Genomic DNA, 15,217 nt, shown 5'->3' with positions numbered 1-15,217 from the left:
TTCGTCCTCCAAACACGACGAGTTGAGTTTATACCAAAAAGTTCTACTTTGGTTTCATCTGACCACATGACATTCTCCCAATCCTCTGCTGTATCATCCATGTGCTCTCTGGCAAACTTCAGACGGGCCTGGACATGCACTGGCTTCAGCAGCGGAACACGTCTGGCACTGCGGGATTTGATTCCCTGCCGTTGTAGTGTGTTACTGATGGTGACCTTTGTTACTTTGGTCCCAGCTCTCTGCAGGTCATTCACCAGGTCTGAACACTTTGGCACCACAGGCCCAGATTCAGGTGTGAACCTGTTACATGAAATCCATTACCTGTTTACGTCCAGTCACTCGATCAGCTGTGCTTAAATGTTTCATTTTAATAAAACTAGTCAACAGGAAGTAGAATAAATAGGAATCAATCATTTACTGACAGCATTTACGCGTATGATTTAAATAAGTGCAGATGTTGTATCAGGTATAACTGCACACAGTAACTGTATTACAATAAGGACTTAACAGAGCCCTCTGGTGGAGCCTCTAAGTACTGCATTGACTAGAATACACCTCTTCCTCCTTAGCCTCACACCACCTGCTACACCTCTACTCTTCTATGACTACAGTCATCCACACGACTGAGGTGAGGTCACATGGTTTATATTCATATGTAAGGAGCACAGAGATGTCCTAGCAGCTGACCTCAGGTCAGTTTAATGACTGTGAGCTCAGATCAGCAGCTCTGTTATTCTCACTGTGAAAGGGAGACACTCAGACACAGCGCTCATGTCAGCTTGTTCTCATGCAGGAGGATCAGGAGCTCCATGTTTGTCATATTCTTTATTTTTGAATCATGATGTGTTTCTGCCATCAGAGTCTGTCATGAGTACTCCAGGTTTCACAGCAGCTCTTCTGAATGCTGAGGAGGACTCCAACCTCATGTTTCACCTCTGAGGTTCTGATGTCTGTGAACACTCGTGTTTCTTCTCTGGGCTCATCTGGATAAAAACACCTTTCTGTGTTTGAGTCCAGCCTCATTCTGACTGACTGTTAGCCTTTAAGAGAAAAACATGTCTTTTATTTATTTAGATATTTATTATGAAAACAAACTCAAGACCAGAGCAATTCAATTCAATTCAATTCAATTTTATTTATATAGCGCCAAATCACAACAAAAGTCGCCTCAAGGTGCTTCATAGGTACAGAGAAAAACCCAACAATCATATGACCCCCTATGAGCAAGCACTTTGGCGACAGTGGGAAGGAAAAACTCCCTTTTAACAGGAAGAAACCTCCAGCAGAACCAGGCTCAGGGAGGGGCGGGGCCAACTGCTGTGATTGGTTGGGGTGAGAGAAGGAAGACAGGATAAAGACATGCTGTGGAAGAGAGACAGAGATTAATAACAGATATGATTCAATGCAGAGAGGTCTATTAACACATAGTGAGTGAGAAAGGTGACTGGAAAGGAAAACCTCAATGCATCATGGGAATCCCCCGGCAGCCTATGTCTATTGCAGCATAACTAAGGGAGGATTCAGGGTCACCTGGTCCAGCCCTAACTATATGCTTTAGCAAAAAGGAAAGTTTGAAGCCTAATCTTAAAAGTAGAGATAGTGTCTGTCTCCTGAATCCAAACTGGAAGCTGGTTCCACAGAAGAGGGGCCTGAAAACTGAAGGCTCTCCCTCCCATTCTACTTTTAAATACTCTAGGAACAACAAGTAGGCCTGCAGAGCGAGAGCGAAGTGCTCTAATAGGGTGATATGGTACTACAAGGTCATTAAGATAAGATGGGGCCTGATTATTTAAGACCTTGTATGTGAGGAGCAGGATTTTGAATTCAATCCTGGATTTAACAGGAAGCCAATGAAGGGAAGCCAAAACAGGAGAAATATGCTCTCTCTTTCTAGTCCCTGTCAGGACTCTTGCTGCAGCATTTTGGATTAGCTGAAGGCTTTTCAGTGAGTTTTTTGGACATCCTGATAATAATGAATTACAGTCGTCCAGCCTGGAAGTAATAAATGCATGAACTAGTTTTTCAGCGTCACTCTGAGACAGGATATTTCTAACTTTAGAGATGTTGCACAAATGGAAGAAAGCAGTCTTACATATTTGTTTAATATGTGCGTTGAAGGACATGTCCTGGTCAAAAATGACTCCAAGGTTCCTCACAGCGTTACAGAGCACACCTGATCACATGACATGTGAAGCTGACACAGGCCCAGAGTGAAAACCTCCATTGTTATAATTGCAAACATAACGAGGGGAGATCATATCTAATGACTCAGTTTGTTGTGCTTTGCACTGATTTATTATTGTACACTCTCACTTGTTCACAGAGGCAGAAACCGTGTTAGAAGCACAGAATCTTTACAGTCTCAACATGTTCAAAATGAGATCTGGCCACTTGTTCATCAAAGTTACTCACAGACAGCAGGTTTATAATAAGGACGTTTATTAAAAGCTTTGCAGGTTTATCATCACAGATCATCGAGTGTAGTAGCACGTGTCACTGTGGAGACAGTTTCAGATGTTTTCTGAAACATGGCTTTGACCATGACTACAGGAATTAAAAGGTCTGACCTGGTTAAACTGGGCATACACTGTGCGATTTTTTTAAGTCGCGTTATTCAGCTACTGCTCAAACTGTACAATTGAATCTCAGGGATAGAAGTTCATAGGTCAGGATATTCCATACAACATCCAGATCTTCTTCTGATGACGGTAAGATGAGCCTGCAGCCTGTCAGCATCAACGGGGAGTGCGTGGAAAGGGTCTCCAGTTTCAAGTTTCTGGGTGTGCACATAGACACAGACCTCCAATGGAGCTCTAACACCTCTGCGGTCTTAAAGAAGGCCCAACAGCGTCTCCACTTTCAGAGAATCCTCAGAAAAATGGAGCTGCTGACCGTCTTCTACCGCTGCTCCATTGAAAGTGTGCTGACATATTGCATCGGTGTGTGGTTCTCCAGCTGCACCACAGCACACAGAAAGGCACTCCAGAGGGTCATCAACATGGCCCAAAAAATCATTGGACATCCTCTTCCCTCCCTGAAGGACCTGTACAGCACTCGCTGTCTCAAGAGGGCACGCAGCATCCTACGGGACTGCACACACCCAGGACACCGGGTGTTTAAGCTGCTGCCGTCTGGCAGGAGGTTCAGGCTGCTGAGGTCCCGAACAAATAGACTCAAGGACAGCTGTTACAACAGGGCAACAGCCCTGATCAATGTAAATAGCTGACCTGACTGGATACCTCCCTGGACTTTTTAGGGGGAGGTAACAATGTTTAAAACGATAACAATAATATTTATATTTATAACAAGGTGCAATAATAATTAATGTGCAATAATAACAGTGTGCAATACACATACACTTATTCTTCTTTTTTATACTAAGTTAATATACTGTGTTGTGTTGTTTGTTACATTGTGATGTGTCATATTGTGTCGTGTTGTGTTATATGTAGTGACGACGTAGGACAGTTTTTCCAATTTCATTGTACTACTGTACTATGTATGACTGTGCAATGACAATAAAGAGTTATCTTATCTTATCTTATGAAGACCAGAGCTGACCACTAAACGGGAGACAGTTTATCTGTGGAGAGACTTCCTGAACTCAGGGACTGTTGGATCTGCTCCACTAGAGAACGAGCATTCAGTTCATTCAGACAGTGGAGCAGATTGATGCTTTTCTCTGCAGACAGATTCTCACTGAGTTTCTCCTTGATTTACTGCAGTGGTTCCCAAACTTTTTTTGCTGGGCCCCCCTTTGTTTTACAAGAAAAATGTTCGCGCCCCCCCGGGTGCGCACGCATATGCACGCACACATCCTCCAACCACACACGCCCATATTTTGCTCTATTGCGGTTTATTTCACACCTCAAACATTTAGTAAACAATTAAGCAAATACAAGTAATCTGCAATAAATTACAGGTAGTAATAAAATAAACTACTAACTCTTTTACGCTACGTCCGCACCTAAACGGCGTTTTGAATCACCGAAAACTGAGACTCCTTTTTTGTGTTTACGTGTGGACGAGGAATACAGAGTTCGTCACGCAACGTCAAAGGTATGCGCCTTTATTCACATCACGCTGTGCGCCACGTTATTGTTTACATGGGATACATTGCAGAATGGGAGATAGAGACAAAATACTGTTAATCTGACTATCTGCAGGTTAACACGCTTACACACACACGCAGTTACTGTCCCTCCATTTACAAAGGCAGAGGCGTCACAGTGGGATTATTTTACATGTAGTTGTTTTTTTCATGTGTAATAATATTCAACATTGATCTCAATACATTTTTCAAAAAATGCCTCTCTGTGCAAAATGGGTTTAAAAACATAAACAGCTGTGGGATCCTGTTTGTCTGTGATTTGAACCGGGGGACAAATCGTGGCAGGATCAGCCTGATGTTATTTGTATCCCACTGTAACTTTACTGTATAAAGTATAGTATAGTATGTATATCTCCAAAATGTTAGGTATAGTTAGTCATTACAAGAAGTGTTTGTGAACTAAAAATCACAAATGTGGGATCCTGTTTGTCCGTGATTTGAACAGCCCAGCGCTGCTCCCAAAGAAGGGAAGACCAGTCCTGCAGGGAGACCTACCTCGGCACTTGAGCAAGTGAAACCAAAGGGAAGATATGCTTCACCATATTTTCTAGTCTTTGGCTTAGACCGGGGTGGGCAATCTCAGTCCACGAGGGCCGGTGTCCCTGCAGGTTTTAGATCTCACCTTAGGTCAACACACCTGAATCACATGATTAGTTCGTTACCAGACCTCTGGAGAACTGCAGGACATGTTGAGGAGCTAATTTAGCCATTTAAATCAGCTGTGTTGGTTCGAGGACACATCTAAAACCTGCAGGGACACCTGCAGCCCACCCCTGGCTTAGAATGAAGTTGGTTTGGAAACATTTTCAGCGATGCTTTATCTCCTGCTTTGCATTTCTGTAGGCGCCCATGCTAGCAGTGTCCAAGTGTTTTTTGTTTTTTTTTCCCCTTTTCATCCTGCGCCCCCCCTGCCATGGCTCTGCGCCCCCCTAGGGGGCGGGCCCCTCACTTTGGGAAGGTCTGATTTACTGGACTGTTTCCTTAAGCTGGGTTTACACTGTGCAATTTTTGGCCCATTTGAGCCGATTTTTGCAGTCGTGCGACCGGCGGCTGTCTCGGGTCTCTGCTCCTCCTGCGTCCCCTTTCCCTCCTCCACCTGCTGGCCTCCACCACTTGCTAATCTTACTGAATCTGTGGAAGCTTCGCGATAGCCACCGCAAGAAGTAACAAATAACGACCCTATCCTATTTAAATCTAAACCCAGTAACGATTAATGCGTTCCTGATGTTGGCATACTAACTAGTTACCACAATAATAACGTAGTTACTGTAATGCGTTACTTAATAACGCGTTAGTCCCAACACTGCCAATGTGTGGTATCAATGTCTCTGCTCTGAACATCCTGTGGTGTTCAGAGCAGAGACTGCAACACCATCTCTTCCAGTGAGAAGACAAAAAGTGACCTTCAGATGTTTTCTTCACCAAGAGTTTCCTTTGCAGAACTTTGTACCAACCTGCTCACTCTTTAACAAAGTTGTTGCAATGTCTTTTGTTTACCTCATGGAGAATTAAAGATTGATTCTTAAGTTTTAATCTGAAGTCAATGTTCCCTCAAATTTTTCACGTGTCTGAGCGAACACAAACTTCCTGAGCGTCCCTTGGACCACTGTGAGCAACATTAGACGTGTGCACTGTGGTCACGCCAGCATTGAATCCATCCAAGTTACATGTTTATTAAAATAATCAAATTACAGCATTTACATTTATGTTAGACTACTTTTAATTAACTGCTTTAGCCCACTTACAATGAAAATTAAAAACAATCTTGTTCATGACCTGTGTAGTATGTTAACACTATTGGAAGTAAAAATAACTTGAACTCCAACTTTGAAAACACAACTTTCTTTTTTTTTATATAAAGCTCTGACTTGTATTATGAGTCTGTGGTCTGGGAGAGAGTCTGTAACTCTCTGTCTGCAAAATACAGTAAATAATGACCAATGTTGGGAAATTAATTATATAGTTACTTCTTCAAAAAAGTTACAGAGTTTTGCAAACAAAGTTTTTTGCAGCTGTTTACCTAAAAATGCAGCAAAGGTATTTTTTTAAATAAACATTTCAAACTATTTATAGAAAAATCAGCTGTTCTGCATCAAATTTGATGCCACACATATTATTTGTGCCACTCCAAAAAAGTAATTTCTGTCCACTATGAGATAAAGCAGAACATCAGCCTGATACCTGCAGGCCTGACAGCAGCAGATGTATCACTGCTGTAACATTCAGCAGTCGCCTCATTGTTCTGACACACAAAACAAAACTACTGACTACTCCTAAAACTTCCTCCCTTCCTAAACAACTAAAGCCGCATTGCCATATCATTTTCTGATTGGTCGACATGGTACATTTTTCGACCAAAAGGAAAGGGTGGAGTTTTTTTGGTTTTGTTTTTGCTCACAGGCGGAGAGCGCTTTCCAGTGTTTTCCTTATAAAACAAAGTTTTTACCGTTTCTTCCCGCAGTAAATATAAACAACCATAGTATTCAGGAAGAAAACCAAACACTGCAGATATTTTATCATAACTCTGGCCTATCAACACAATTTAAAAACTGGTATAAACGTTTTCCGTCAATTGTTCCGTCTGTCCTGCTCACATCTCCAATGGTTGTACACGTTGTCATTAACGTGGCTTCACTCCACATCAGCCGCTTTGCTAGTTAAAACACCGGTGTCGGCACATAAGGACGCTGTCATAGCCTGTCAACGCTTAGCTGCGTATATACGAATGTGAATCACATTATCGGCTGGACTTTGGGATAAGGTGGCATCGTTCTTATCCCATACTGGAGCAGCTGGTCTGACTGACTAACAATTCTGTATTGCAGTGTTAAAGTTTTAATTTCAATTTCAATTCAGGTTAGATTTTATTTTTGCGTGCAACACAGGTTTTCTGTGTGCAGAGACCGTGCCAGCAGTGCGCAATTGTGCACGCACACAGCTTAGAGGGAACATTGATTGGAACCATGTTAATAAATTTAATTAGGGTTACTTTCATTTCAAAAAGTAATCCAGTAATGTTGTTGTTAGCAGGGACAGAGTGGGCATTCTGACAGGTACCAAAGTTGTCTGTAAGGTGAAATGCTGAGCTTCTATTGTAGGAGCCATTCTTTGGGTTAATACCTTATGTGGTCACTAGAGGTCACCTTTTTCTGTTTTGATTATGTAATGTAAAGGTATTTAAGGTAGACGCACGTAATCGGCGTCAGGTGTGTCATTGAGAAGGCAAACAGTTTGTGACCGTTGCGCTGTTATGCTATGTCGATACGGAATAAAGACCAAAAAGGACAAGATACATACTGCTGGATTTATTGGACTGTGAACTTAATTCATGCATACCAGTGACATCGCGTCACCCCCGTTAACGACCACCTCAGTGGCTTCAAGCGTAGGCTTAGCCTCTACCATAGAGTCACAAACTTCTTTTCTTTGGGGAAAAGTTTGTGCCAACTTCGCCGCGGTGTTTTGGAGACTCGGCGCAAACAGGACAATTAAAGTCTGAGTGATCGATCGCCGCGGAGAGCTGAATGCCGTTTGGAAAGGTTACCGTGGAGGTTTCACGAGGAGCGGACAGCTGGACTAGCGGTCTGTCAGCTGACGAGGTGGAATGCTTGGCGATTGTTCCGTGGATGTTGGAGAGGACTCAGAATTCTTCATCGGAATCAGTACGGCGCCCAACGCAAGGTATGAGTGGTGCTACTAATAAATGGCCATTGATAAAAGTGTGCACACTTATTTAAGAAGACGTAATTCCAATGCATTGGTGGTCAACCCAAATAAAACTGATTTATAAACACAAACTCGCATGTGCGCATAAACCCTCAATACTTGATAAATATTTGAATTTGGAACATTTGAACTATGGACACAAATAAAGCTGCTGACAGGCCCCCGGAGCCTGCTGCAGAATCAGCTGTGCAAGGTAGCAACGCCAGCAAGGCTGGGACACATCCAGAAAAGGAAAAACGAGTGGTGAAATTGACTGCTAAGGTACTTGCAGAGAGACTAGACAGAGTGCAACGTGATAGAAAAGCTAAATTAAATAAAGCTAATAAGGTAAAAGAGAGTATAAGGGTCTCAATGGAAAAAAATGAAACTTCTATGGTTCAAGCATCATTCAATGATTTTGTTGGTTTGTGTAATGAAGCAAAAACAATTCATGGTTCATTGATGTGTTTGTTACCAGATGATGAAAAAGAAAAGCATGAAACATGGTTTAAAGCAAAAACAATGCATTATGATGAGCTCACTTATGAAGTGAAAGAATGGTTGTCAGGTTGCGAACATTTACATTTAAAGGGTGATCATGGTGTTGATGATGGTGTTAAGCCAGAGGACAGTGTTTCAAATGTTGTTGGTAAATCTTCAGTCACTAAAAGCTCATCTAGTGGTAAAGTGAGCACAACTTCTGCCAAAATCAAAGCAAAAGCAGAAAAGGCAGCATTACTCGCTCGTATGGCAGTCCTAAAAGAGAAGCATGCTTTGGAGGAGCAAGAGCTAAAGCTAAGGAGGAAACGTGAACAGCTTGAGCTTGAAGCGTTGCTTTCTGCCTCTTCTGCAAAGTTAGCTGTTCTCCAAGCTGCTGAAGTTCAAAGTATATCTAACATATCGTCCAACGCTATGAATTCATATTATGAAAGGGAAATCAAGAAAACAGCTGCTTCAGCCACAGTCAAGCCTAGTACACCAGTCAATGAAGATAAACCTGCAGTGCAAATAGTACAGGCTGAAAGCAACATATCTGCAATGATCCTGCCAGGAACGGAAATTGAAAGTGAGCCACAAGCTCAAACGGTCATCACAACGCAATTTCACAATGTGGATCCTCCATCGCCCAGGTCAATTCCTACAGCGGCAGAAGGACGGTCGGAGGACATTTGTACCATTTTACAAAGACAAAATGAAATAACTGCAACCCTTGTTCAGCATCAGCGTGCATCGTCATTACCATCCAGGAAAATACCTGTATTCGATGGTGATCCTCTTCAGTACATCTCTTTCATTAATGCGTTTGAACAAGGAGTGGAAGAAAAGGCCAATAAGAGGGACTGCTTGTATTATTTGGAGCAGTTTACAACAGGACAGCCGAGAGAGCTGGTACGCAGTTGTCAACATATGGCTGCAGGACAAGGCAGCAACTGCAAAGCAAAGCAACTGCTCAAAGAACACTTTGGAAATGAATATAAAATTGCAACTGCTTACATTGACAAGGCGTTATCTTGGCCTGCAATTAAAAATGAAGATGTGAAATCATTGCAAGCATATTCCCTTTTCTTATGTGGGAGTTGTAATGTCATGAAAACATTGCAACATATGCAGGAACTGGACATGCCAGTGAACATGAAAATCATTTTGTGCAAGTTGCCATATAAAATGAGAGAGAAATGGCGAGCGTTTGCATATGATATATTGGAAACCTCTAAACACAGAGCTCGGTTTCAAGATTTGGTTGCATTTATTGAAAGGCAGGTGAAAATTCTTTCGGCTCCTTTGTTTGGGGACATTCAGAATGTAACGTCAATAATCCCTGTCTCAAAGGTTGACAACAGACTGAAGTCACAGCCAAGCAAACAAATTAAAGGGAACAGCTTTGCTGCTACAGCCACACCCATGAACATGAATAAAACCTACAGCACGGAAAGGCTGATTACTACAACAAGCCATGACTTTACAGTAAAGCCATCTTGTGTCTGCTGTACTCAACAACACACACTGGAGGAGTGTCAACAGTTTCGGCGGAAGAAGTGTCACACAGTGGAAATTTGTGTTTTTATGTTTTATCAATCTGTGTATTGGTACATAGTGTTGATTTTATTTGCATGATTTTATTGTGATATTTATATTGCATGTTTGTTTATTTATATGTATACGGCATGGTTTTATCCTCATATTTATATTATGTGTGTTAATGTTGTACCATGTTCCTTTAATCCACTGTGGACTAAACAGACAATTGTAGGCACCTGTGAGGTGGGGGCGTTCCCCAAGGTGGCCTATCAGCCGCCAGGTTGACCTGTTAAAGGGGCTAGTGAGCGCAGAGACAAAAAGAGGAGTGACGCACGAAAGGTGAGCAGGAGAAAAAGGAACGCGTGCAAGCCCGCACGTGTGTGGAAGGAACTGCTGCCTGACTGTGGGGTGCCGCGAGTCGTTCGGCGATCCACTCCCAACGCAGGAACAGCAACAGTGGGTGGCGATGGCTGCAATGCACAACAGGGCAGGGATGCCCCTCTGCCTGCATCTGACGGTGAGACGAGGGAGGTCGTGTTCAGGTGTGGAGTGGGGCGGGACTGTGCGGCGACACGCTGTCAGGAGGAGACAGGTCTGCGATAGGAGCCTCCTCCCTGGTCTGCTGCTGACGAGTTTTACCATACCGGAAGAGAAGTTCCTCTCCTGTCTCTTTCATATAAGGACCACTCGCCCATGTGTGGCTGGACTGTGGGATTATGGGACTATGGGAGGGTAATTTTAGCATATGGAAAACATGCTTTAGCCTTGTTTTAATAGTGTATAGTTATTTCTGCCGGCAGGGTTTTTAGCGGGTTGCAACACTATTTTTATTGTATACGGGGAATTTTATCTTGTATTTGTGACTCTGGCTGTGGTTTTTTTTTTATGGAAATAAATGGTGTTTGAAGCCAGCTTAGTTTCTGTGCCCTGAGCGCTGACCCGCTCACTCCCCTTTCTGCTTGTATGTATACAGACGTGGTGGTGAAGATTTAGGTCCACCAGTCTTAGCGGCTACAGAAGCACAGAGACAAAATGCTTTTTCTAAAGGAGACAGGGCTGTGTTTTGGTTGCTTAGGTGCTGGGCACATAAGCAAGGACTGTGCTAAGCGTTTGATATGTAGAACGTGTGGTAAAGGTCATCCCACTGTCCTCCATATTGATAACAATGAGGTAAGCCCTGAATGCTATGGAGAGCCCTCCTCTTCAAAGAATGTAAAAACTTGTGGTCATACAGGGGCCGGAAGAGAAAGCGGTTTGCTTTCCATTCTGCCAGTTCAAATAAAGTCTGTTAAAGGTAGTCATGTCATACAGACATATGCTTTTTTAGATCCTGGCAGTTCAGCTAGCTTCTGTTCAGAGCACCTCATGCAAAAGCTAAATCTTGTGGGCAAAGGAACTCACTTCCTGTTACAAACGATGGGTCAAGAAAAGGTAGTCTCTGCCCACTCACTTACTGGTCTTGAAGTTTCTGGTTTAGGCAGCAATGCCTTCTATGAACTTCCAGAAATCCTAACACAGGAAAGGATGCCTGTCACCACGGATAACTTTGTAAAGGAGGAAGATCTGATCAGGTGGCCATATCTGTCAAAGGTTCAAATTCCCCACATAATGGCTAATGTGGACCTGTTGATTGGATGCAACGCTCCCAAGTTATTGGAACCATGGGAGGTCATTCATAGCCAGGGGAATGGCCCATATGCTATAAGAACAGCATTGGGTTGGGTCATAAATGGGCCCATGGAAGATGGGAAAAGCAACTTGGACAGCGAGCACCCACCAACAGTTGTAAATAGGATATCTGTTTGTAAGCTGGAGGAGATGTTGAAAAGTCAATATAACTATGACTTTAATGAAAGGGTTACAGAGGAAAAGGGTTTGTCAAGGGAGGACCTTAAGTTCATGAAGATCATGGAAAAATCTGCAACAATGGAAGATGGACACTACTGTTTGAAGTTACCTTTTAAAAAGGATAACATAAAGATGCCAAACAATTTCTCCATAGTTAAACAAAGATTGCAAAGTCTACAACAAAAACTTCTCAACAATGAATGGTTGCATAAAGAATATAAAACCTTTATGGACGAGATGATAAGTAATGGATATGCAGAGCAAATACCTTCACAGCAGCTGTCTTGCGAAAATGGAAAGAAGTGGTACATTCCTCATCACCCAGTTTACCATCCCAGAAAACGATCTATAAGAATTGTATTTGACTGTGGGGCATCATTCCAGGGGACATCATTAAACAAGCAGCTCTTACAAGGTCCTAATCTCACAAGCACATTGCTTGGGGTTTTTCTTAGATTTCGACAGGATCCAGTCGCATTTATGGGTGACATAAAGGCAATGTTTTATCAAGTTAAAGTTGCCAAAGAGGACAGAGACTTTCTGCGTTTTTTATGGTGGCCAGATGGAGATCTGAGCAAGGACATAATTGAGTTTCGCATGACTGTTCATCTGTTCGGTGCAGTATCTTCCCCGAGCTGCGCCAGTTTCGCTTTGAGAAAAACAGCTGAGGACAATCAAACTGAATTCCTAGACAAGGTATGTGAAACACTGAAAGAGAACTTCTATGTGGACGACTGTTTAAAGAGTGTGGCCTCCACCTCAGATGCTGTTGATTTGGTCAAAGATCTTGCAGCACTCTGTCAAAGGGGAGGATTTACACTGACCAAGTGGGTCAGTAACAATCGCACCCTGTTGCAAAGTATCTCTGAGGAGCAAAGGGCTAAAGACTGGAAAGAATTAAATCTTAACAGAGACAAACTTCCGGTAGAAAGAGCTCTGGGCTTGCAGTGGTGTGTGGAAACTGATACATTCAACTTCAAAATGGATATCCCTCAAAAATCCTGTACTAGGCGTGGAATGTTATCAATATCAAGTTCCATTTACGATCCATTGGGATTTCTTGCACCAGTCCTGCTGCCTGCCAAAGGAATGCAGCAGGAGCTTTGCAAAAGGAAACTGGGATGGGATGAACCAATACCCCAAACCATGTTGCAAAGGTGGAAAGGTTGGCTCAGTGATTTGCAAATGCTTTCCCATTTCAAGGTTAAAAGGTGTATACAACCAAGAGAGTTTGGACCTCTCTCACATGCACAGCTACACCATTTTTCAGATGCTGGTGAATCTGGATATGGAACTGTGTCATATCTGCGCATGCAAGATAATAGGAAATCCATCCACGTCGCATTCTTGATGGGCAAGGCAAGAGTAACTAACACCTTTAAAACCTGTCACTATTCCACGTCTGGAACTAACAGCTGCTGTAGTTGCCGTCCGAGTGGCTCTCATGTTAAGGGCTCAGTTGAAAATGAAACTCGAGCAATCTATATTTTGGACAGATAGTACATCTGTACTCAAATATATAATGAATAAGGATAAACGATTCCTTACCTTTGTGGCAAACAGTCTCATTCATTACAACTGCAACTAAACAATCACAATGGAGATATGTAAGCTCAAAGGAAAATCCAGCAGATGATGCTACAAGAGGGCTCAAGGCTGGGAACGTTGTTCATAGCAGCCGCTGGATCGAAGGACCAAGCTTTCTGCAGAAGCCAGAAAGTGATTGGCCAACCAATTTAATAGAATGCTCCTTAGAACCAGAGGACCCTGAAGTCAAAGGTGAGGCCACAGTAAATGTTACTCAGGTAAAAGACTTGCTTGATGCTACATGTCAATTGATGGTGTACTTCTCAGACTGGAGAAGGCTCAAGGTTGCTGTTGCTTGGTTCCTTAGACTGAAGGCAATCCTTCGTTCAATGAGAGATAAGAAAAAAGGACCGCAACCTTACTCAGATAACCCAATTTGTAAAAGTACTACAAAGGAGAAAGTAAAGAAACCGCAGCTGTACAGACTATCTTCAAAGGATCTTCTGAAAGCTGAGCTTGCCATTATTAGATTTTTCCAGCAACAACAATTTGGAGAGGAGATTGCTACGTTGTCAAGTGGGAAAGGTTCTGTGAGCAGGCACAGCTCAATTTATAGATTAGATCCTTATCTTGACGATGAAGGCCTCTTAAGAGTTGGGGGACGACTGACAAAGGGCTCCTTACCAGAAGAAACGAAGCATCCCCTTGTTCTTGCAAAAGACCAACATGTAGCAAATCTCATCCTAAAGCACATTCATCAACAGCTTGGTCATAGCGGTCGTAACCACACCTTATCCACACTAAGGAGAAAATACTGGATCACAAAGGCCAACTCAGCTGTAAGGAAGGTTATCGCAGAATGTAATTTTTGCAGAAAATATCATGGAAAAGCCTTGGAGCAAAAGATGGCAGATTTACCCAAGGAAAGAATTTTGCCAGATAACCCACCATTCACCAATGTCGGAATTGATTATTTCGGACCTATTGAAGTGAAAAGAGGACGAGGTACAGCTAAACGCTATGGAGTCATTTTCACCTGTTTAGCCAGCCGAGCAGTGCACTTGGAGGTGGCTAGCTCTCTAAACACAGATGCCTGCATTAATGCTTTGCGCCGTTTTGTGAGCCGAAGAGGTCAAGTCGCTCACATCCAATCGGACAATGGAACCAACTTTGTCGGAGCAGACAGAGAGTTAAGGGAGGCTCTTGAATTGCTGAAACATACACAAATAGCGGATGCTTTGCGACACATTGGAATAAGATGGAGTTTTAATACGCCCGGAGCATCACATCATGGTGGAATTTGGGAACGGATAATTCGTATGATCAGAAAGATTCTGAGATCCGTTCTTCAGCAACAACAGTTGGACGACGATGGATTAAATACGGTTCAATGTGAAATTGAAGCAATTTTAAATGACAGACCCATCACAAAGCTTTCTGATGATCCAAAAGACCTAGAGCCACTTACACCAAATCACATCCTCCTGATGAAAGGAAAACCATCTTTACCACCCGGACTATTCGACCCTCAGGATATGTATCTGAAGAGAAGATGGAAACAGGCTCAGTACATCTCAGATCTTTTTTGGAAACGATGGATACGCGAATACCTGCCTTTGTTACAGGAGAGACAAAAATGGAACCAAAAGAAGAAGAATCTAAAACCTGGAGATATAGTAATTATAATGGATTCTTCTGCACCGCGTGGTTCCTGGCCACTTGGAAGAGTTCTGGAAGCCATTCGTGACAAAAAAGGACTTGTGCGATCTGCACGTTTAAAAACAAAGACTAATATTCTGGAAAGACCTGTAACTAAACTTTGCTTGTTACATGAGACTGTAATCTAAAAGTGTGTTACTTATGTTTATTTATGTGATTGTATAGGTCTAAAATAGACTGTATTAGTGGCTCCTTATTTTCTTTGTGATTAGAATTGCCATGTCTGATAGCCATTTCAATTAGGGGCCGGGGTGTAGGAGCCATTCTTTGGGTTAATACCTTATGTGG

The sequence above is a fragment of the Copadichromis virginalis genome, linkage group LG3 (genome assembly GCF_057382275.1).
Source record: "Copadichromis virginalis isolate Kocher_CV1m ecotype Utaka linkage group LG3, C_Virginalis_male_GT1.1, whole genome shotgun sequence".
NCBI classification, from domain to species: domain Eukaryota; kingdom Metazoa; phylum Chordata; class Actinopteri; order Cichliformes; family Cichlidae; genus Copadichromis; species Copadichromis virginalis.
This window is presented reverse-complemented; position numbering follows the sequence as displayed.